Source organism: Thamnophis elegans, chromosome 4, assembly GCF_009769535.1.
Source record: "Thamnophis elegans isolate rThaEle1 chromosome 4, rThaEle1.pri, whole genome shotgun sequence".
Classification (NCBI taxonomy): domain Eukaryota; kingdom Metazoa; phylum Chordata; class Lepidosauria; order Squamata; family Colubridae; genus Thamnophis; species Thamnophis elegans.
Window position 1 is genome coordinate 63,290,289 of NC_045544.1, and position 21,796 is coordinate 63,312,084.

The following is a 21,796-nucleotide window of genomic DNA, read 5'->3' on the forward strand; positions in this document are numbered from 1 at the left end:
TGATGTCAGGCTTATCTTTATTACTGTTATTTCAGCACAATTTGTTAGATGATTCAAGAAGATGCTGTAATTCACCAGTTGGAATCATGATTTTGACATGAACCCAATGCCCTTGAATATTATTGAATGAAATTATGATAAAGGTAAAGGTTTCCCCATCCAGTTGTATTTAACCCTAGGTGGTGCTCGTCTCCCTTTCAAGGGAGCCAGCATTGTCCGAAGACGCTTCTGTGGTCATCTGGCCAGCATGACTATATGGCGAGATGCAAGGAACATTGTTACTTTTCCACTGAAGTAGTACCTTTTTATCTACTTACATTTGTATTCTTTCAAACTGCTAGGTTGATAGGAGCTGGGGCAGGTAATGGGAACTCACCCCATCGCGTGGTGGTCAGGTCTTGAACTCGTGATATCAGTTTTCCTGCTGACAAGCTCATCTCTTTAACCATTGAGCCATTATGTTCCCTTACAAATGATAACATTTCACTTTAAATTATTTTTACATGAAAACTCAGATTACAGTTGTTAGCCCCTCAAAAAATTTTAATACTAAATAGGCTCAGTTCTGGGAGTTGAAATATCTTTTCAACTTCCATCTTCATTTTGAATTCCATTCACCAATGCATTGTGATCTTTAATTAATTGTTTCTTTTTTATTCCAATTTTGTTCCCTGATTGACATTTCCTTTGTAGTTTATTTCATCTTTTTAGATAGTCCCATTTCACACCTCTACACCGTGTGGGAGATTTCAATTCAGTTGTAACATTCTTGTTTCGAAATATTATTTTATTTCGATCATGCATTAAAGAGATGATTGCAGAGATCAGATTCCCCTTCTTCTAATGTAAATAAAGTATCGGATATAAAATAGAATTAATACATGGGGGAGGATCTGTATACTTGCCTGTTGTCTGCAACTATGTTTCATGATATGTGAGGGAACAAAAGATTTTCTCTCTTCTGAACTTCTGAATCCCACCCCAATCCTACTTTGCAAAAGTGACTCTTGTTGTTGCTGATGCCTCATCTGAAAACAAAGAACCACAACCATCAAAACCAGGAGAAACAGGAAATTCTGCTGTGCCTCCAGCATCCAAGTTAGCCATTCAGTCCTTCTGTGTTGATGCTGCCCTTCAAGGAATTGACACATGGGCTAGGACTCTATTAAATTATTATGATGTCGTGTGAGGTTATCATGATTGGGGGGGGGGAATTCAAATAAACATTACTGGATATACAGATAGGGGGAGAAAGGAGCCATCATTAAAATTAAGTGCCTACATAAACAAGCTCAGCAAATGCTGAGAACTTAGATGGGGCTTCACATTAAAAATGACTATGGATTATTACTGATACTAAGCATAAGCTATCTGGAGTTTCTTAGTCCCATATTTACTTTTTATGTAATCAATCCACTTTTTCCAGTCTCGTTTATATCTCTCGTTTGAATGTTCTTTGAGATATGCTGAGATTTTGGCCATTTCGGCTAAGTTCATAACTTTCAAAGTCCATTCTTGAATTGTAGGTAAATCTTTCTTCTTCCAATACTGCGCCACCAAGAGTCTTGCTGCCGTTATTAAATACAGAATCAAATTAGTCTCTGCTGCTGTAAAATCAATACATATACCCAGTAAAAACAACTGGGGGGTAAATTTTATCCTTCTTTTAAAGATGTTTTGCAGGATCCACCATATTTTTATCCAAAATGCCTTGACATTACGACATGTCCACCATATATGAAAATATGTAGCATCACAAGAACCACATCTCCAACATTTAGGTTGAACATTTGGATACATAGAGGCAAGCTTTTTAGGATCTTAAATTGTTTAAAATTTGGGTAACAGTAAGAAGCTGAGTTCAATGTAGAGATATTTTAGACTGTGATTGTTCAAAAATTATACCACGTATGGTCTTTGGGAAGTCGGGGGGAGGGAAGGGAGGTGGGGATTTAGGGGGAGGGGGGAGGGGGGAAATACAATATGTGTTAAATTCCATGATTGTATTTGTATACTGTGGCTTTTCAATGTTAGTGCGAAAATAGAACAAACCGAATATACTGGAAGGTAATAGATACCGAAGGAAAGAGTCGAGTGAAAGAAGAAGGAGGGTGGAGAGGGTGAGAGAGAGGAGGAGGAGAAGGGAGGGAGGGAATGGAGAGGGAGTGATAGGGTTAAGGTTAGAAAGAAGGGGAGGGGAAGTAGGCGTAGAGGGGTGTGTGAGAAGGAAGAATGAAAGTTGGAGGGGGTTGAAAGAGGGTGTATGGCAGGCCAAGGTGGTATACTGGGTTTGTATTGTAGAGGGCATTTTCTATATAAGTGAGGGCCGTGTTTATTATTCAATGTTATATGCCCTGATTAAGCACAGTGAATATGTGATTGTATAGAATGAAAACATAATAAAATATATATTAAAAAAAAAATGACTATGGATTAATTGGCCCAAGATGGCATCCTTTAAATGTCAATGTATTTTCGCTCCATACATTTCAAATATATCAGCATTGACCACAGACATTATGAGTCCAGTTCTTGACTAGGGATTTACAGACTTGTATAACAACATCCAGCCATCATCAAAGCAATGTATAGCCTGTACTTGTCACTGGTGTTTTGGACAACAATGTTCGCATAAGTATAGAACTTTGATTAATGTGCTGGGGGGGGGGGGACGGGACGGACAAAAAGGACAATTAACAGCAAGACAGATAGACTAGTCCAGTGTTCCCTAAGCTTTCTGACTTTGCAGACTGGCATGGCAGTGGGGGAAGAGGAGATGGTTCCACATGAGCGGCCATTAAGTGGAGTGTGACCACATACTCCATTTACACAAGCACCATGCCCGTGTGCCTGCAGAGTGTACAAGTGGACTGTGCATTTACGCACTTGCCCGCTGCTCACACAAGTGGAGATGCACATGCTTGTCCTTGCCCACCATTTCTACAGCCCAGTTGCAAACATGGACCTCTGAACTAGTCTATGGTGGTGAGGGAAGACCTGAAGGATCAAGTTGGAGGTTCTGGAGAAGATCTAGGAGGAGAGTCAATGTCAACTTGATGGTACATTAATCATTTTAAATGCCTCCTTCTTAAATGATCCAGTTTTTATGAAGCAGATTACATAAGAATTTGAAGAATGTGACCACATGCTTCAGAAGACAAAACTTCTTGCATCTTTAATTATGGCAGATAAGGAATTTTTACTGCAATAGGGAAAAAAATATTTGTACTAAAATCCCTCATGTACACTTTTATTTTATTTATAAAAATGTCATGTCCTGTTTTTCGATTGGTAAATGAAACTACATTTTTAAAAAGAGGGGAGAAAATGCGTTAAAAACAAGTGAAACAAAACAGCAAGTAATAGTGCCTTAAGCAGCATGTTAAAACATTAACAACTTACAAACTCAGCCATACCAGCCATACCAACCAATCCAAAAATTCACAATACTATTATTAAAGTTTCAGGAACCCTGAGCTTCTTTGCATCTTGGTCCCCTGGAGGCAGAAAAATGCTCTGAGTGCAGCACTTATCTGTCTTGTTTTTTGACTGATCGTCTTACTTATAAACTGAAATATGTCCAAATATGGAAATAAAGCAGATAATTTGGTGGAACCTAGATAGCTAGTAAAAAGATTCTGTTTCATCATACCATTTATTAAGAGTAAGGGAGCACTGATGCATAAGGCATCTGAATATTTTATTTGTTGTACTTGCAAGGATACGTTTTTTAAAAAAAGCAATTGCACTTATGGAAACTTTTGATGAACACAGGAGGTCCACAGGCTGGACAATGTTTGAAGAATCAGGAGCTTTAGTTTCTTGTGCTGACTTCCAGAAGGTTACTGAAGCCATTAATAACATGGTGATTTCACCAGAATGGCTTGAAAATATCCAGCCTGTTTTGGGATGGTGTTGGGTAGTGTTCAAGCATTTATTAGGTTTTAAGGATGGGAGGGAAGGCAGGAAAGAAAATTCTACAATTCCAACTTTTAAATCAACCAAAGCACTATTTTACGGGGTGGGGTAGGGGACAATTTGGCACTTTGGAACATGCTGTAAGATGCAATTGGAGTGGTTTGTTTCTTCGAAGCCTCTTGCTCTTATCATAATCCTTAAATTGTTTTCTTTTTAAAGGAAAAGGTGGGGGGGAAACCCTGCACAACTGAAATAAGGTTCTTTTGACCCATGAATTTTGGTAACATAATCTTGGGATGTTGAGCATCTACTGATGGCCCAGGCTGTCTTAATTGTTTCCTGAGTATCTGTCATCCTAAGAACAGAAATACCCTTTGATGAAATTTTCAGCTATGTTTAGGGAAACAATATGACTTTGAGTTTGATTTTCCTGCGCTGCAAAGATAGGAAGTCCAAAACGAAAACAAATAATAGATCCTGTTCTTATGAGCACAATGAATAAAGAGATTTCTGTTTCAGATATTGTTGGATTAATGTGGCATTTTACAGAGAATTATTCTTCGTTTCTGATTAAAGCCAGCAATAGGGCTGCAGAATGAAGAAAGCAAGGGTGAAATTCAGCAGGTTCTGACAGGTTCTAGAGAACCAGTAGTGGAAATGTTGAGTAGTTCGGAGAACCGGAAAGCTGACCCCAGAGAGGGGGTGGGAATGAAGAATTTGCAATATACTTCCCTGAGGAGTGGAGAGGGAATAGGGATTTTGCAGTATCCTTCCCCTGCCATGCCCACCAAGCCACACCCACACAACCAGTAGTAAAAAAAAATGAATTTCACCACTGAAAGAAAGCAACGTTGCAATATCATAGTGTGAGCAATGTCACTTTGAAAATGTGTTGTGATGACACAGGCACATGTGAAAAGTGGGGAAGCACAGAGATGAATACTACTGTGAGCCATTGCAGTCATGGGCTGCTTCAACAGACACATAAGATCAGGGAAAATAAGTATTTCTCTATTCTGCACTGCTCAGACTGCACCTGAAATGCCATGTCCATTTTTCTTCAGCACAACTCAAGAATAATGCTGAGGAAATGGAAAAAGTATAGAGAACAGCAACAAAGATGGTGACGATCTTGGAGCTTAAATCCTATGAAGGATGCTTAAAAGAACTGGGTAAGTTTATCCTAAAGAAGAAAATGCTAAGGGAAGATATAATAGCAGCCTTCAAACCTTGTTTGAAATGATGTCGTAGGGAAGAGGGTGGTAATTTATTCTCCGTAGTGTCTGAAGGTAGGACAGGAATCAATGTGTGGAAGCTTTTCAGGGAAATCCAAACTCAAAATAGGAGCGAATTCCCTGCACCATGCAAATTATGAGGCAATGGAACAACAATCTTCTGGAACAGGGGTACATCATCTGTGGAGGTTTCCAAGCAAAAAGTTTGGACAGCCATTTCTCTGAGATGGTATGAGGTTCTTGGCTTGGGCAGGGAGTTGAACTAGAAGACTCCCAAGGTCCCTTCCAATGCTGTGATTCCTGACAAGACTTGTCACCACATTCAACATCACTGGTGATAGGTGAAACAATGGCCAGCCTAGAATGGCAACTTTACTGGGGGAACTATGTGGATACACTGTAGTGGAACAGTGTACAGGTAGTCCTCAACTTATGAGCACAAGTGAGCCCAAAATTTATGGTGTTAAGTGAGAAATTTGCTAAGTGAGTCTTGCTGCAATTTACGACTTTTCTTGCCACGTTTGTTAAGAGAATCATTGCAGTTGTTAAATTAGTAGCAGAGTTGCTAAGTGAATCTGGTTTCCCCATTGGCTTAGTTTGTCAGAAGGTTGCAGAAGGTGACCACATGACCCCAGAGCAATGCAACAGTCATAAATGTGAATTAGGTGTCCAGCATCCAAATGTAAATCACATGACCATGGGGATGCTGCAACGGTCATAAGTGTGAAAAATGGCCATAAGTAATTTTTTTCAGTGCCATTGTAACTTTGAATGGTCACTAAGCGAACTGTTGAAGGTGGAGGACTACCCGTACCCTTCAGCATACTCCTTTTATGAAATTGAAATGGAATATAGGAACCTGGCTGTGATCAGGCATACAATAAACTAGAATGTTTGTCTACAAAGACTACTTTCTTCTGGATTAAGACTGTGAAATAGGATTTTAAATGTCATTATAGAATAGAATGACAGTTGGAAGGGACCTTGGAGGTCTTCTAATCCAACCCCCTGCTTAGGCAGGAAACCCTATACCGTTCCAGACAAATGGCTATCCAACATCTTAAAGACTTCCATATTTGGGGCATTCACAACTTCTGGAGGCAAGCTGTTTCACTGATTAAATGTTCTAACTGTCAGGAAATTCCTCCTTAGTTCTAAGTTGCTTCTCTCCTTGATTAGTTTCCACCCATTGCTTCTTGTCCTGCCCTCAGGTGCCTTGGGAAATAGTTTGACTCCCTCTTCTTTGTGGCAACCCCTGAGAAATTGGAAGACTCCTATCATGTCTCCCCTAGTCCTTCTTTTCATTAAACTAGACATACCCAGTTCCTGCAACCAATCTTCATATGTTTTAGCCTCCAGTCCCCTAATCCTCTTTGTTGCTCTTCTCTGCATGCTTCCAAGAGTCTCCACATCTTTTTTACATCATGGTGACCAAAACTGGATGCAGTATTCCAAGTGTATGAAATAAGAGAGTCCATGGAAACACCAGGAACCCATTTTTACAATATAAAAGCCTTCACCTGAACAATGATAGAAGATTCCCTTCGTGCTAAGAGAAATAATTGCTTTCAGCTCAGGTCAACAGCAGAGTCTTGCTGACTCTTTTGGAGAGCAAAACTTTGCATTTGAATTAATCATTTAGTGGAGAAGGACATGGACTTTGCCCCCATGGGTTGCAAGTACCGTTCAGTGAACTCAGAAAGAAGTTCATGCCAGCCAACTGCACTGCAAAGCAAAGTGGATGCCAGAACATTTCCCCCCCTAGGATGGAAATATCCTGCCAATCCCAAAGCCCTCGCTCTTATATCCTCTGCCAGGCCCAGCTAGAAGCAGCACTTTTGGATGTGTTTGCTGGCGTATGTTGAAATCATGAGGTTGCACTGGCCTTACCTTCAAGTGTAAATCTAGTGAGCATTAGTTTTCGGAGATGTTTTAACTTGAGTGAATTTGTTTCTAATTACTCTTATTCCAAAGGTGCCTCTGAGACCACCTTTGTTGGAAGATAACATCGTTCTGTGCATCTTCAGGATGTAGTCATGCTGGCCACAAGACCACGGAGATGTCTTCAGACAGCACTGACCCTTCAGCTTTGAAACAGAGATGAGCAGTGCCCCCTAGAGTAGGGAATGAGTAGGACATATGTGCGAGGGGGACCTTTACTTTTACATGCATATTAAATCAACATGCAAATTTCAACCAGCAAAGTCCATAGGGTTGATTTGATCTTCAATTGGCTTGTATTCCTCCATCCCAAAACTGCCTTGAATCTTCTCTAGGAAGAGGAGAGAAGGACGGGTATTGTGGAATGTAGAGATGAAGTCTCTCAGCCTGGATAATTTGGCATTTAAAAAAATCTCAGTAATACTTCCAAGAGACCTCTAACTTCCTGAAGTCAACATTTTTAAACTGGTAGATATGACTTCTAATATCTTATGGGACTGTTATAAAGTTCTTCTCTCTCTAAATCTACTCAACCATTGATGTCTGTGATTTTAGCCCTCTGTATCCTTCTGCCTTTTAAAAATTTCCGTGGATAGTTACTGTTGCTCTTTTTCTCTGACCTTTCACAGCTTAGTTCTTTTTGTTAAGTGAATCTGGTTTCCCCATTGACTTTGCTTGCCAGAACCTCACAACAGCTGACCTCAGGATATTGCAACCGTCATAAATATGAATCAATCAAATATTGCCAAGCATTTGAATTTTGATCCCATTATCAAAATGGGGATGCTGCAAAGGTCATAACTGTGAAAAACTGTCATCACTTACATTTTTCAGTGCAGTTCCAAATTTGAACAGTCACTAAACAAACTGTTTGTCAGCATTCCAAATATCATGCAGAATTAAATCAGAGTCTAAGGCAGAGCTATCCTTAAAGTTCCAATTTAATAAGACAGACATGTTGGCAATGAACTGTAGAATCCCAATTCTGTAAGTTACCTAGGATTCCCACCCAGTTGAAAGTTCATGATCTTGTCCCCACACCCACAAATCCATCACATGGTCCAATCTTCTTCTTCCACGCTGGCATCTCCACCCAGCTGGTTCCGGTCAGGTGCAAAGGTACAGAGACAAAAGATGACCTTGGGCTTCTAGAAAAGAATGACAACACATTCCACAATTCTACTCCTTTCTATTCCCCCCTCCCAACTACTACACTAATGAAACAGCATAATGAAATAAGAGCGAGTGTGGCAGGCCAAAGATCCTAAAACGGATATAACTGCAGGCCTGACACTGTTGTAAGTTGAGGACTACCTGTAGCAGTTGCAGGTGGTGCTTCACATATCAGTTTGTTTAGTGACTGTTCAAAATTACAACAGCACTAAAAAGTAACTTATGATCATTGTTCATCATTGTTCACACTTACAACTGTTGCCGTATCCCTGTGGTCACGTGATCCAAAATTGTTTGGCAACTGACTCATAATTATGACGGTTTCAGTGTCCCAGAGTCATGCGATCACCTTTTGTGACCTTCTGACAACCAAAGTCAACGGGGAAGCCAGATTCACTTAACAACCATGTTACTAACCTAACAACTGCAGTGATTCACTTAATAAACATGGCAAGAAAGCTCGTAAAAGGGGGAAAAACTCACTTAACAAATGTCTCACTCAGCAACAGAAATTTTGAGTTGAACTGTGGTTGTAAGTTGAGGATTATCATGTTTCCCTGAATACAAGACGGGGTCTTATTTATTTTGACCCCTGAAATAAGCACTTGGCCTTATTTTCTGGGAGGTCTTATTATTTGTGAGGTGCAGGAGGTGGCAAGCGTGGTCACCTCGTGGCTGCTGCTGTGTTGCAATATTTTTTGGGAGGGCTTATTTTAACGCATGGGTTCAAAAGCCCAATTGGGCTTATTATTTAGAGAGATCTTATTTTCAGGGAAACGGGGTACCTGTATTTTATTAGCAATTATTCTGTCAGAATTGTCTCATTTCTCTCATGCTAAGGACTTTAACAAGAAGAGAAATCTCCCAGAATCAGTTTCTGGATTTCCACAGGAAACAACTGGTCCTGTTTAAGATGACTCTGTCCTTATTAGAGAAGGAAACTTTGGAGGGACACATGCAGGGTTGCTCTGAAGAATATTCGAAATACTCGTAATTCAGAGTTGGACTCTTGTTGTTTCTTTGGAGATGTCTGAGACAAGATTTTGTCAGATTGTCTAGGAAGAGTTCTGTTAGTCCTGAAAAAAATAGACAGAAACCTCAGGGCTGGTAACATGGCGCTCTCTATATTAGATTTGTGTCCCTTTCAGCTAAAATGCCCTTCAAGATGACATGTAGTTGGATTCAGGTACTGTGAACGCATTCTTGTGTGAAGGGGTGGTTTTGCCTGCTTTTAAAGAGATTGTGGTCTGTCCTGTCATCAAAAGACTACCGATAGTACTTGACTTACAACAGTTCATTTAGTGACCGTTCAAAGTTACAACAGCACTGAAAAAAGTAACATATGACCAGTGGTGGGGTTAAAGCCAATGTGCACCCCATTCAGGAGAACCAGTTGTTAACTTTCTAAGCAGTTCAGAGAACCGGTTGTTGGAAGAAATCTCCTTTTGGTTTTCCCCCCCACTTTACAGGGCTAATCCTGTAAGGAAGGCAGGAAGGAAACATTCTGGTGTTGCTTCTAGCCTAATCTTTATTGCCCTGCTTACAGAAACTGCCTCTCCAGTTAACCCTTATTACATTGTAACAGCTAAAACGAAGCGCCCATCAACGTGAGTGATGTTGAGTTGGCCATGCCTACCCAGTCACATGACCACCGAGCCCTGCCTATCTAGCTGATCATTAAGACAGAGAACCAGTTGTTAAATTATTTGAATCATATGACCATTTTTCACACTTATGACTGCTACAGCCTCTCCACGGCCATGTGGTTTTGATTCAGATGCTTGACAGCTGGTTCATATTTATGACGGTTGCAGTGTCTCGGGGTCACATGGTCCCCTTTTGCAAGCTTCTGACCAGAGAAATCAATGGGGAAGATTCGCTTAACAACCGTGTTAGTAACTTAACCACTGCGGTGATTCACTTAACAAATGTGACAAGAAAAGTCATAAAATGCAGCAAAACTCACTTAACAAATTTCTCACTAGGCAACATAAATTTTGGACTCAATTGTGGTCGTAGGTCAAGGACTACCTGTACTGCAAAAAAGGGTCACAAAATCAGATCAGTCATGTGGGTGCCATGACTTACAACCATTATTGCTTATGATAGAAATTCCAGGCTCCATTATGCCATTAGCTAAAAACTACCTGTATATCTTTTTTCTACAACCCTCAAAAAATTAGCAAAAAACCCAACAACCTTTAGCTCGCTTTGCTGCTCCTAGTGTAGGACTGTCCTTAGAGGCAAAAGAAGGAAAGGGAATTTATGAGAAGTGTATTGTCAGAATAAGCAACAGACACTGTCATACTGTGACAGTACATTACAGAAAATATTTAACTTCTCTGAAATTTCCTCGCTCTGTCAATCTTCCATCCCTGCACCAACAAGTAAAAAATCAGTTGGGTTTTGGGATTTTGTCAAAACAATTTCAATTGTTTCTGGTTCATTTGATTTGGCCCAGTTCCCTACAAACTGGTTCTCTGCTGTGTGAAGTGTGCTTCTGTTCCTTGCTGTGTTTCCTCCTTCATTCAGATTGTTTGTCTGATCTGCTCCTGGAATTGATTCTTTTTCCATTCCAGATCTTAATCAAGCCAATGAAGATCAAGCTGTGAATCATTATTGCCTCTCTATGTTATGGTAGCAATGAAAGACCGTCATATTCTACAGGGCAAATCTGCCTTCTAGAACATTGTACGTTATGGAAGAAGCATCAGCTTTCCAGAGTTCATTTATCCTTCTGCTTTGGGATTCTGCAAATTGTAGCCATAATAGAGCTGGAGAGCATCCAACCGGGGAAGTATGAAATCAGCAACTTCATTGGACTTGGATATTTGGAAATGTTGGTTGGCTTCACTGGTACAATAACACCCATTGTGGCCATGTGAATGACTTTTTGGCCTAAGGCTTAGGGATGCCTCATTTCTCAGGTATTTTATTAAGTTTGCAATTAGTTACATGCCCAATACTGGCAATATGGCTTTTATCTGTTTTCTGTTCTTGTTCTAATTATAAACTCCTTTTCATTGAGTGTTTGCTGTTTTTAATGTTCATAGCAATTTATTATTTCTCCCTGGAGACTGTTGGCAATTTTGCAAGCTTGTCACTCTAATTTCTGCACATCCAAGAAGCAAAAGGAACTGAGTTCCTTTCTAAAAACTTGTCATTACCGGTCAAGAAATACTGCACACCTAGGAATTGTGCTAACATGCTTGCAATTCACTTTTTGTCCTTTCCAAAGAAAGTTTAGAAGACCTTAAAATGCAAATGAGGTCTGCAGGTCATATGGGGATGTGGTGAGGGGGTAAACCTGTGCTAAAAAAATACAAACAGCCCCCAAACAAATAATCGCTTTAAAGGCAATACAGGTGAAACTCAAAAAATTAGAATATCGTGCAAAAGTTCATTTATTTCAGTAATGCAACTTAAAAGGTGAAACTAATATATGATATAAGACTCATTACATGCAAAGCAAGACAGTTCAAGCCATGATTTGTCATAATTGTAATGATTATGGCATACAACTCATGAAAACCCCAAATCCACAATCTCAGAAAATTAGAATATTATATGCAATCAATAAAACAAGGAATGTACATAGAACAATATCGGACCTCTGAAAAGTATAAGCATGCATATGTACTCAGTACTTGGTTTGTGCCCCTTTTGCAGCAATTACTGCCTCAATGGGACGTGGCATGGAAGCTATCAGTTTGTGGCACTGCTGAGGTGTTATGGAAGATCAGGATGCTTCAATAGCAGTGTTCAACTCTTATGCATTGTTCGGTCTCATGTCTCTCATCTTTCTCTTGGCAATGCTCCATAGATTCTTTATAGGGTTCAGGTCAGGCAAGTTTGCTGGCCAATCAAGCACAGTAATCCCACGGTCATTGAACCAGGTTTTGGTGCTTTTGGCAAAAGTTGCTCTCATCAGAAAAGAGGACTTTGGACCAAGGAGCAACAGGACTTTGGGCCTGTGTGCTTCATTTAGACCAGGGTCAATGCAGCTGTCTACCAGGAGATTTTGGAGCACTTCATGCTTCCTTCCGCAGACAAGCTTTATGGGGATGCTGACTTCATTATCCAGCTGCCCACATTGTAGTAACCTTCAAACATTTTTTCCCTCCAGCTCTGCTAGATACTCCTGGGAGTATCATGAAACAAAATAATAATAATTAGAGAATGTAGTGCGGACTTACCAGTGTTACATTAGTTGTATAATAATCAGTAATAACGCTAAATTAAAGGGCCCAAATATTTTAGATTGAAATGGACAAACGCGGGCTGCCTATTGCCTTGCAGATATTGCTGGATTACATCTTCCAACATTTCTCACTGATACTTCGATGAAAGCTAAAGGTGTGGCCATTTGGGTTCAAAAAGGACTTCCAATTGATGTACAGCATATTATTACTGGTGTAAATGGGCAGTGTTTAATTTTGTGCGCTAAAATTGCAGGGACTGTATTAACAATGATTAATGTTTGTGGATCTAATTTAGATTCTCCTATTACTTTTTGTGAATCTTTTGGACACTAGAATGAGTGTATTTATGATTAAGTGGTAGGAGAAAATGTTAATGAAATATTAGATTCTGGGCTTGATAGAAGTACACTGGCATGAAAAAAGTAATCATTAGTGTCTGAAATAATTAAGACATATGGAAGAACTGAATTTAATAGACTTGAGGTTTTCAACAATAAGAGACTATATGCTTTATCCAAATGTGCACCAATTTTAAAAAATATCAACTTTATATCAACAAAAGTCAAGATATTTATTATTTATCAGATCATAGTGCATTTCAGAAACTGGTCAAGGTATCCAGAAATTCTTTTATCTCTCATTTTTAACCTAATTAATGTATGATGCATAAGCAATAATTGCTACTCAAAGCAAAAAAAAAAAAAGACAGGGCAGTGACACCAATTATTAGAAGTGAGAGAGATAAAATGTGTCAAACTTTAAAGGATATCAATGTCAATTTTCAAATTAAAGAATATATTGAATGAAGATATAAAAGTCTTTCAAAATAAAATTAACCTACCACCCTTAGGTGATAAAAAAGCAATTTTTATTTGCTCTACTATCTGAAATAGAGATTAAATAAATAATTTTTGCAATTGAAAGTGGTAAAACATCAGGGTTGGATGGATTTCCTATAAGTCGTACAAAACATTTATGGCTGTTTTGGTGCCAAAACTTTGCCAATTGTATAATAATATATTTGTTAGAGATATTGTCAGGGATATAATCAAGTTTATATTACGGTTATACCAAAAGCAGGTATAGATACATTCAGTGTGCTGAGTATCATTGATTAATGTTGCTACAAAGATTTTAACAGCAGCTAACAAATGATATCATTTATTATTAGGAATGATTAAGATGGGTTTATAAAAACTAAGCCAGTAGCAGACAATATTAGAGTTAATAGACTTGAATTAAAAATAAAGATAAATTTGGGATTTTATCATTAGATGCTGAAAAAGCCTTTGACAAAATATATGAACAGAACATGTTTGCCATACTAAGCAGGTTAGGATTTGCTTTGGAATTCATAAAATGGATTAAGATATAATTCAATTGAATATATATTGGTTTATTTGCAGATGACATTCTTTTGTTTATTGCTAAATCTCACTCTACAATTTAAAGTTCAATTACAATGTACAACAGTACATGGAAATTGACAAGTGGATAATGTAAATGGATTGCTTTCAGAAGTTGTGGGGGCACCATCACTGGAGGCTTTTAAGAAGAGACCCGACAACCACGTGTCTCTAATGGTGTAAGGTCTCCTGCTCAAGCTGGAGGCTGGACTAGAAGACCTCCAAGGTACCTTCCAACTCTATTATGCTATTCTATGATTCTCCATGCCTTTACTACATTGCAGTATTGGGCAGACAAATATATGGCCCTATTTACTCAATGGATTGGAAACTGAGTACAGTTACCACTTATGAGCAGATCACCTATAAATCATCTATATATCACTAGAGGCTTTCAAGAAGAGACTGGACAGACACTTCTCTGTAATGGCATAGAGTCTCCTGCTTGAGCAGGGGTTGGACTAGAAGACCTCTAAGGTCCCTTCCAACTCTGTTATTCTATTAGATGTACACTTTGTATGAATATCTATAGTGAATAGTATGGGACTTCTTTATAGAACATGAAGTAGGTTGAAATAGCATAGTCGTTAAATACTGTAAGTGTTAGAAATAAGCACATCTGTACTTAAATGTTTTCAGAATTATAGCTGTTTACTTTTATAACAATACACTTTTTTAACTTTTTCTGTTCTATTTTTTTAACTTTTTAAAAAAACACTTTAGTGTATTTTTTCGACAATGTATATATTTCTATCCTTCTGTTCCTATGTTCCTGATATTTCTGTTCCATTTTTATGATTATTTTAAAAGTAATAAACAATAAAGAAATCTTTCATCGTTTCTGACCATCGGTCATGCTAGTTAGAACGATGTGAAAAGCAGTCTTGAGGAGGATGGTAACGGTTATCTCATTTGATCCTGATAATCCAATAGAAACAGTGTTTGGGAAGAGAATCCTGATCTCTCATACACACTAGTGAAATGGCAAGCTCTTAATTTGGTTGAAGCAATGTGCAATTATGGGTCTTGTGTCATGCCTCAAATGTGCACTCAGGAGCATTAGTGAAGGACACTGATCCAGATGGACAGCTTTCAAAGGAAAGGATTCTAGTTTTTCCAGGACTGTACACTTTATCATAGTCAACAGAACAGTAAATACAGACATCTCTGTGGAAAGAAGCCAGAGCTGTATTTTGTGCATTTATTTAGGCATGTCTGATGTCTATAGTCATCATAATCTTCAGACTCTCTTACACAAAATTGTCAGCAATAATTTTGTTAATCAAGGATCATTTATTCCCACAAAAGACACATCCACTAATGCTAAAAAGCCAAATTGAATGTGTCAGTTTAGCTCCTTAGTACTACATCAAAGTGTTGATGTCACAGAAGCTTCATAAAGGTGGGTGGTCTAGCAACTTGGTAGTCAATTGGAAATACAGAGTTGATGTAAGACTGAGTGGCAGAGCTCATCTCCACAGTAACCATTTAGATCTTCCTGCCTTATGGAAAGCTTGAATACGGCTAGTGAAAACCCCAAATTGCCTTTTTTTTAAAAAAAAAACAATTATAAATACCTTTATAAAAATAAGACATGTATCCCTAAGTTAGCCCTGATATATTAATAGAAACATCTTTGAAAATGGCATTTCAGAGATAAGCAGGTCTCCACTGAAGAGACTCTATGCCCAGTCATAATTTAAGAATCAAGGAAATGTTGAATGTTTGCATCTCAGTTTTATTTGTTCTAAATTTTATGATTCTATTTTTCTACTTTCATTTTTACATGCTTTTGAACTGCTAGGATGGCAGAAGCTACAACAACTAACAGGAGTTCACTCTGTTACGCAACCTTTCTGATAGACAAGTTCAGCATTTTAGCCACTGAGCCACCGCATCCTGACAAACTGCATGGTTTATGTCGCTGGCATGGTTTTTGATCCCACCAGTGACATGTACATCAGAGGGTTTGAAACATTTCTTCCAAATGATTTTTTAAACATATGCTGAGTCATAAAGTCAATATACTGATGCAATATGAAATCTGTGTAGATCTTCATGGAAATAAGCTTTTTGTGTGAAAGGATTTATTAGCTCATTTCAAATATGATAAAATATCATATAAAAATATTCCATTAGCTTGTGTGTGTCTTTCGCTGTTGGATAACAAAGGGGAAAGAATAGATTTCACAAATCTGAATTTTGCCCATGCATGTTTTATCATAAAGCCCATCATCAAATATAAACAAACATGTTTTGAATTCCTTAAGTCTAGAAACAAAGACAATATTTTTTTTCAGGGAAAAAAGTTCCATGTTGATATACTTCATATAGAATAAATAACAATTATTTGTTTTTGATAAAGGCCTGTAGGGAAAAACACATGAACATTTAAATGCTAATAAGGATCAACATAAAAGAAAACAATTTGCTACTAGATAATTACATTTTTATTCCTTTCCAGAAATTGTGCATTTAGCCTTCTTAATGAAAACAATGGGGGTATTTGTGATTAGAACTTTATTTTTATTGTGTTTGATGACTGGCTAAGTTAAACTTGCTGCAGTTATTTCTCCTGCTTTTCTGAGATGTTTAATCATTTATGCATGGAGAGTTTTGAAGACTCACATTAAAGTAATTTATGTTCTGATACCAAAGAATTTATGTTCAGAGGGTGTTTGCAAAGTATAAATAGAATAGAAAATCTACCAGGTGTGTCTCCAAGACTGAATAACATTGTACTTTATCCATTCCTCCTTGACTGCTCTGTTTTTGCAATTTTTGTCAGTCATGCCAACTTAATCCTAGATATCTTGTCAACATTTATCAATGCTCTGCAATTTTTTTTAGCTTAGCCAAATTTATAAATTCTGTCACAAGCAGAATTTAGGACTTAATGAATTGAAAGAAAAAGAATACATCCTAAGCATAATTCATTAGCCAGTAAGGACTTTCTAGTTGGTGGGAAGCTCTAATAAAGAAAAGACAAAGAGTAAATTGAAAAAATTGGACAAGTATTAAATATAATAAAAGAAAAACCAGTGATAAGAAGCACATTAACCAGCTGTAGAATTGATAATGAAGACATTGAAGTGGTGGATATGTCTTGTCTTTTATAATTGATTATCAACCGCAAAGGAACCAGGATCGAGAAATACGTCGCAGATTGACAGACAGGTAGCCATGAAAGCCTTGGAAAAGATATTCCAATGTCCTACATATCTGTACCAACCACTTAATGATTTTCACTGCAACAGTCAATGGAAGAAAATGTTGTACTTGAAGAAGCAGAATAGAAAGAATCATGACACTTTTGAACTTTAATATTGAATAAGATTACTAAGAATACTATGGATAATGAGAAAAATCCCTAAATAAATAGATCATAGAACACAACTGACTAAGCTCAAATTATTATAATTTGGACACATAATGCATAGACCCAACCTCTTTGAGAAGTCCATGATGGTGGCAAAAGTTAAAAGGAAAAAGAAGAGGATAGTCAGCAACAAGGTGGATGAGCTGAATTAAGTGCCAATGGATGCCCCAGAGAGGCCAGGTTGTGGCTAGATCTTCCTGGGAAGGATTTATTTATAAGGTTGTTAAGAAAACCAGTAAGGTGCTAAAATAGTAGCAGAGAGAACCTGAATATTGTCCTTTCTCAGCCATAGAAGCCAATCTATGTCAACCAATGTCAAACAAGCCTGGTTGTCATTGGGCCAATCATTGTTTTTCAACCATAGATTAGACTCTTTAAAAAAATATCTACTAACCTATGGATTACCATGGTAGATAATTGTTCATACCCAGGGCCGGATTTAGATGAAAAGAGGCCCTAGGCTATTCCACTTATGAGGCCCTTTCACCTCCCATTTTTAAGTTTGTAAATTACATGAGAGACAATAAAATACATCATTACTGTGATATATATCAATATATATCAATATATATAGCTGGCCTCCCAATGGAGGGTGGCTCTGCTCTGCAGCAAAGGCAGCGAGGCCAGCTGCCTCCCCTGCTGCGCTCAGCTGCCCGGCTCGGCCCCCTCGCCCTCACCTGCCTGGCTGCTGGTGGGCTCCGCGTCGACGGGGCAGCTACTGGGAGCGGCCGCGCCTCTTGCCCGACCGCCGGTGCCAGGAACGTGGGCGGGCTCCCCAACTGCCGCAGCGCTGGAACGATCTTAACCAATACATTTTTATGTTTGTTTATTAGTCATATGCATAGAATTTCTCCTTATTTTCGGTTCAGTGTTTTAGTGTTCACTGTTTTTAAAATAGTGTAATTTTAATTTTGCTAACAATTTGAATGTAGGCCCCTCTTGATCTTGAGGCCCTAGGCTGAAGCCTAGTTAGCCTATAGGAAAATCCGGCCCTGTTCATAACTATCAGTGGAGAGGCCTTAATTTTATTCATGTTGCAATGGCTGTTGATAGTAGTGACAGCATTGCTGTTGCTGCTGCTGCTGCTGCTGCTGCTGCTGCTGCTGCTGCTGCTGCTGCTACTACTACTACTACTACTACTACTACTACTACTACTACTACTACATATAAGCATCACAATTCTGTAATGTTTCTTTCTGTGAAGGCAATTTTCTACCTTTAGCAGGAAGCACAATTTTCTACTGAGTAGAAAAATAATTTTCTGGCTGAATCTCCCTAGGGTGATGGGGGAGAAAAATCCCGTAAGTTATAATGAAGGAAAGGAAGGTCATAAACTCAATTGAATGTTAAGAATCTGACAAGTATAGGAAAGCAGAACATAAGCTTAACAAAATCTAACCCCACCCTCTTTTCCTACTTAGTTTGGAGAGATTCAAAATAAATAGTGTCTCATTTCATGTTTTATTCTTTAATAAGGGGGCTTAACATTCAGTGAAACTTTATCCACAAAGCAAAACAATGTAAGAAAAGTGGCTTTTTAGAAATCTTCATTCTCTCAGGTTGCCTGTTACTTTGAAAATTCAACAAGAGGCAGAAGGAGAGGAAAGATCAATCAGGATAGAGTTGGAAGAGACCTTGCAGGAGACCCTATAAAATTTCAGATAGGTGGCTGTTCACTCTTTTCTTAAAAACCTTCAATGATGAAGCCCCTACAGCTTCTGAAGGCAAGCTATTGTAATGCAACTGAAACAAACCATCATCCCAAGAATAAACAATTAATTGATGGGAGTTTTGCTGCAACTTTTCCCTATCTGGTATGATTTTGGACTATCAATAAGGCCCTTCTCGGTCATCATAATCCTTAATACAACTGGATAGTGTGAGATTGGGAATAGGTGGGGTGTTGTGAAGTCTGGGATTTGAGGGAAGAGTACGAAGGGCAAATCATTAGGATTATGTTACATAATAATTAGCAATAGCATTAGCAAGAGTAATAAATATTTTTATCCTGTGCAAAATTGAATTAACAAAAACTTGCAGTTTTAATAAAAAGGAGCAATGTGTAGAATAGTATTCTCCATGCACAATGTTTTCCTCAAACAATGACCACTTACCTATAATAATATAGAACAGGAACATAGGAAGTTATGTTATATTGAGCTGGATATTTATCCATATACCACAGTACTGTCAATACTGATGAAAACCATCTTCTTGGGATTTCAGTCAGCCCTTTCCTACAATTTCCTATATCCAAAATTAGGTATCAAAGCACGAACCCTTCAGGCACTATGGCCAAAAGGGAAGGAACCATCTTCTCGTTATACTTAATCCATTCAGACTTGTCTCTGGAACAGGGATAGATAATTTCCATCTGTCTACTCTTGCATCCACATTAACATATGATGAATATCTGATTGTTCATAAATCTGGATTTAAAAACAGATTTGCATACACACACATTCACATTTTATCCAGAAACAGGCATTTCAGAGACTGCCATTCAGCAAATTCTGTTGAAGTCAATGAAAACTTCTCCCAAGTCAAAAAGTGAAGTCCTGGGAATCCCGTGTCCGGAGAAGAAGGAAATGGTGGTTCTCTGTTAATCAAAGCACAAAAGGATACATGGGAATCCTGAAAACAAGTACAAAGGTCATTGAAATGAAGAAAGATACTTACATTTCTAATTTTCTCATTTATATCATATTCCATCATAATTATAATCTAAAAACTGTATCAGATGCAACATAATATTTTAGAAAATGTCTTTCTTATACCTTTCATTTGGTGCCATAATTTGGTTTACTGGTACATCACACACACACACACACACACACACACACACACACACACACAGAGCACAGAGTGACATCAGTTTTGAATACATCCATAATAATTTCTAGTGAAAATAAACTTATTAGCTTTAATGGTTAATTTATGTAAAACCAGAGGGAATATATTACAATCTAAGTCCCTAGCTGTTGGACACAACTCTAGCATCTTAGCCATTATCAACACATCTTGGACAGTAGAATTTGAAATCCAGTCATATTTAGATCCATTAGTTGTTATCATTCCCAAAGACTTCATCTCATACTCCAAAGTGTGCCCTATAAGTATGTAGATCAGCTGTCCACAAACTAGTGCCCCCCAAGGTTAAGAATGTAGGACTAGCAGTAGAACACAGTCTGGAAATTACCAGACTGTGAAAAAACCATTGTTGCTCATCTTTCCAATGAACTACATAGAAGAGTTATAAAAAGAGTCTGCTATGCATCCTTTACTTATTGTTTACCTACAGGGGAAACTCATCCTGTGTGGGTTTGTATGTCTCTCTGTGTGTGATCTTTCTAGTCTACAATCTTCCATTGTTCTGTCTTCTAGCAATCTGTCATTTGCAACACTATCTTTTTCATCCTATAGAACTTCACCACCGAGTGTTTATTAGCTGTCTGTGTTGATATAAAACTCATTTCTTTTTCTCTTTATAATCTCTGCCATGCATTATGTGGGCAAAGTGTTCATGAATTAACAGGAACAAAACCTTATTTAAACAGCGTACAAGGGCTTTTGATGTTGCTCTAGAAACATAATGCAGTGTGTAATTAAACCAAATGTTTACCAATGGTATTCAAGGAAGGTATTAGCAAGTTAGTTCTGGAATTCTGACTTCACATTTACATATCTCCATTCTGTCCCTGTACATGGTTATAGGCAATTTTAATATCGTTGCCATGGAATACATACTGCATTGCACTATTTGTTATTACCTCCCATGAATGATTTTATGATTGACTTGAAAGTCTCTATTTTAAATGGGAAACTATCAAAACTCTAGATATTATGGCTAAAGAATTAATTTAATCCAAATCTTAATATTTGTTGCAGAATTCCAAAGTGAAACTATTTGCTATTCTAGCAAAAAAAATGTATTTATTCCTCTCTTCATCCCAAAGGAATCCAGGTGCATAAAAGAAATCCATTATAAAACAGTATGCAAAACAGCAATTATCAACGGAAAAAAAATAATAGAAGCAAAATAAGTGTTGACAATCAGTTGCATAATAAGTAAAACTGCAACAAAACAAAAGCTGCTACTCTGTATTGTGCAAAAAATGTGTGGCATTTTATAAAAATGCATTGATAGAAGGCTTTGTTTTCATTTTTTTTCAAAATTAGTCAAGAATACTTGGATTTATTTAATTAGGAGGTAACCATATGTAAAAACCTGTATTTTCTGTACAATCATCTCTCCAGTCTGCAGCCCTTCTGAATTTTAGGGTTATCTGCAGAAGGTTTTTAAAAAAATCAAAATTGCAGCCAATATTTCACAATTGAAGCCCCGGTCTTTCTTTTCTTTTCTTTTTTTTTCATGTGAACCTTTTAGAGATTTTTTAGACATCTTCAGCCATGCAGGCAAAAATTATATGTCTTTCAAAAGGCTTTAGCCAAAGACCCCAGACAGATTTTAGCAGCCATGTAATAGCAGCAGACACTGCCTTATGGATCGGTAATGGGTTAAAAAGGAGAATGCAAAGAAAT

General features: G+C 37.9%; 2 long non-coding RNA genes across 2 annotated transcripts in view; both read right to left on the reverse strand.

The window, feature by feature from the left end:
- Nucleotides 1–329: 329 nt before the first annotated feature.
- LOC116507077 lies at nucleotides 330–6,748 on the reverse strand. The gene is made up of 2 exons (XR_004255145.1): nucleotides 6,674–6,748; nucleotides 330–1,028 (listed from the first exon to the last, which is right to left on the reverse strand). It is a non-coding gene; the product is annotated as an uncharacterized LOC116507077 (long non-coding RNA).
- Nucleotides 6,749–18,911: 12,163 nt separating this feature from the next.
- Nucleotides 18,912–21,796, reverse strand: part of LOC116507028 — a 92,219-nt gene continuing 89,334 nt past the window's right edge. The window contains exon 6 of the long non-coding RNA XR_004255130.1: nucleotides 18,912–19,853. This is a non-coding gene — a long non-coding RNA (uncharacterized LOC116507028). The remainder of the gene's footprint in view (nucleotides 19,854–21,796) is intronic.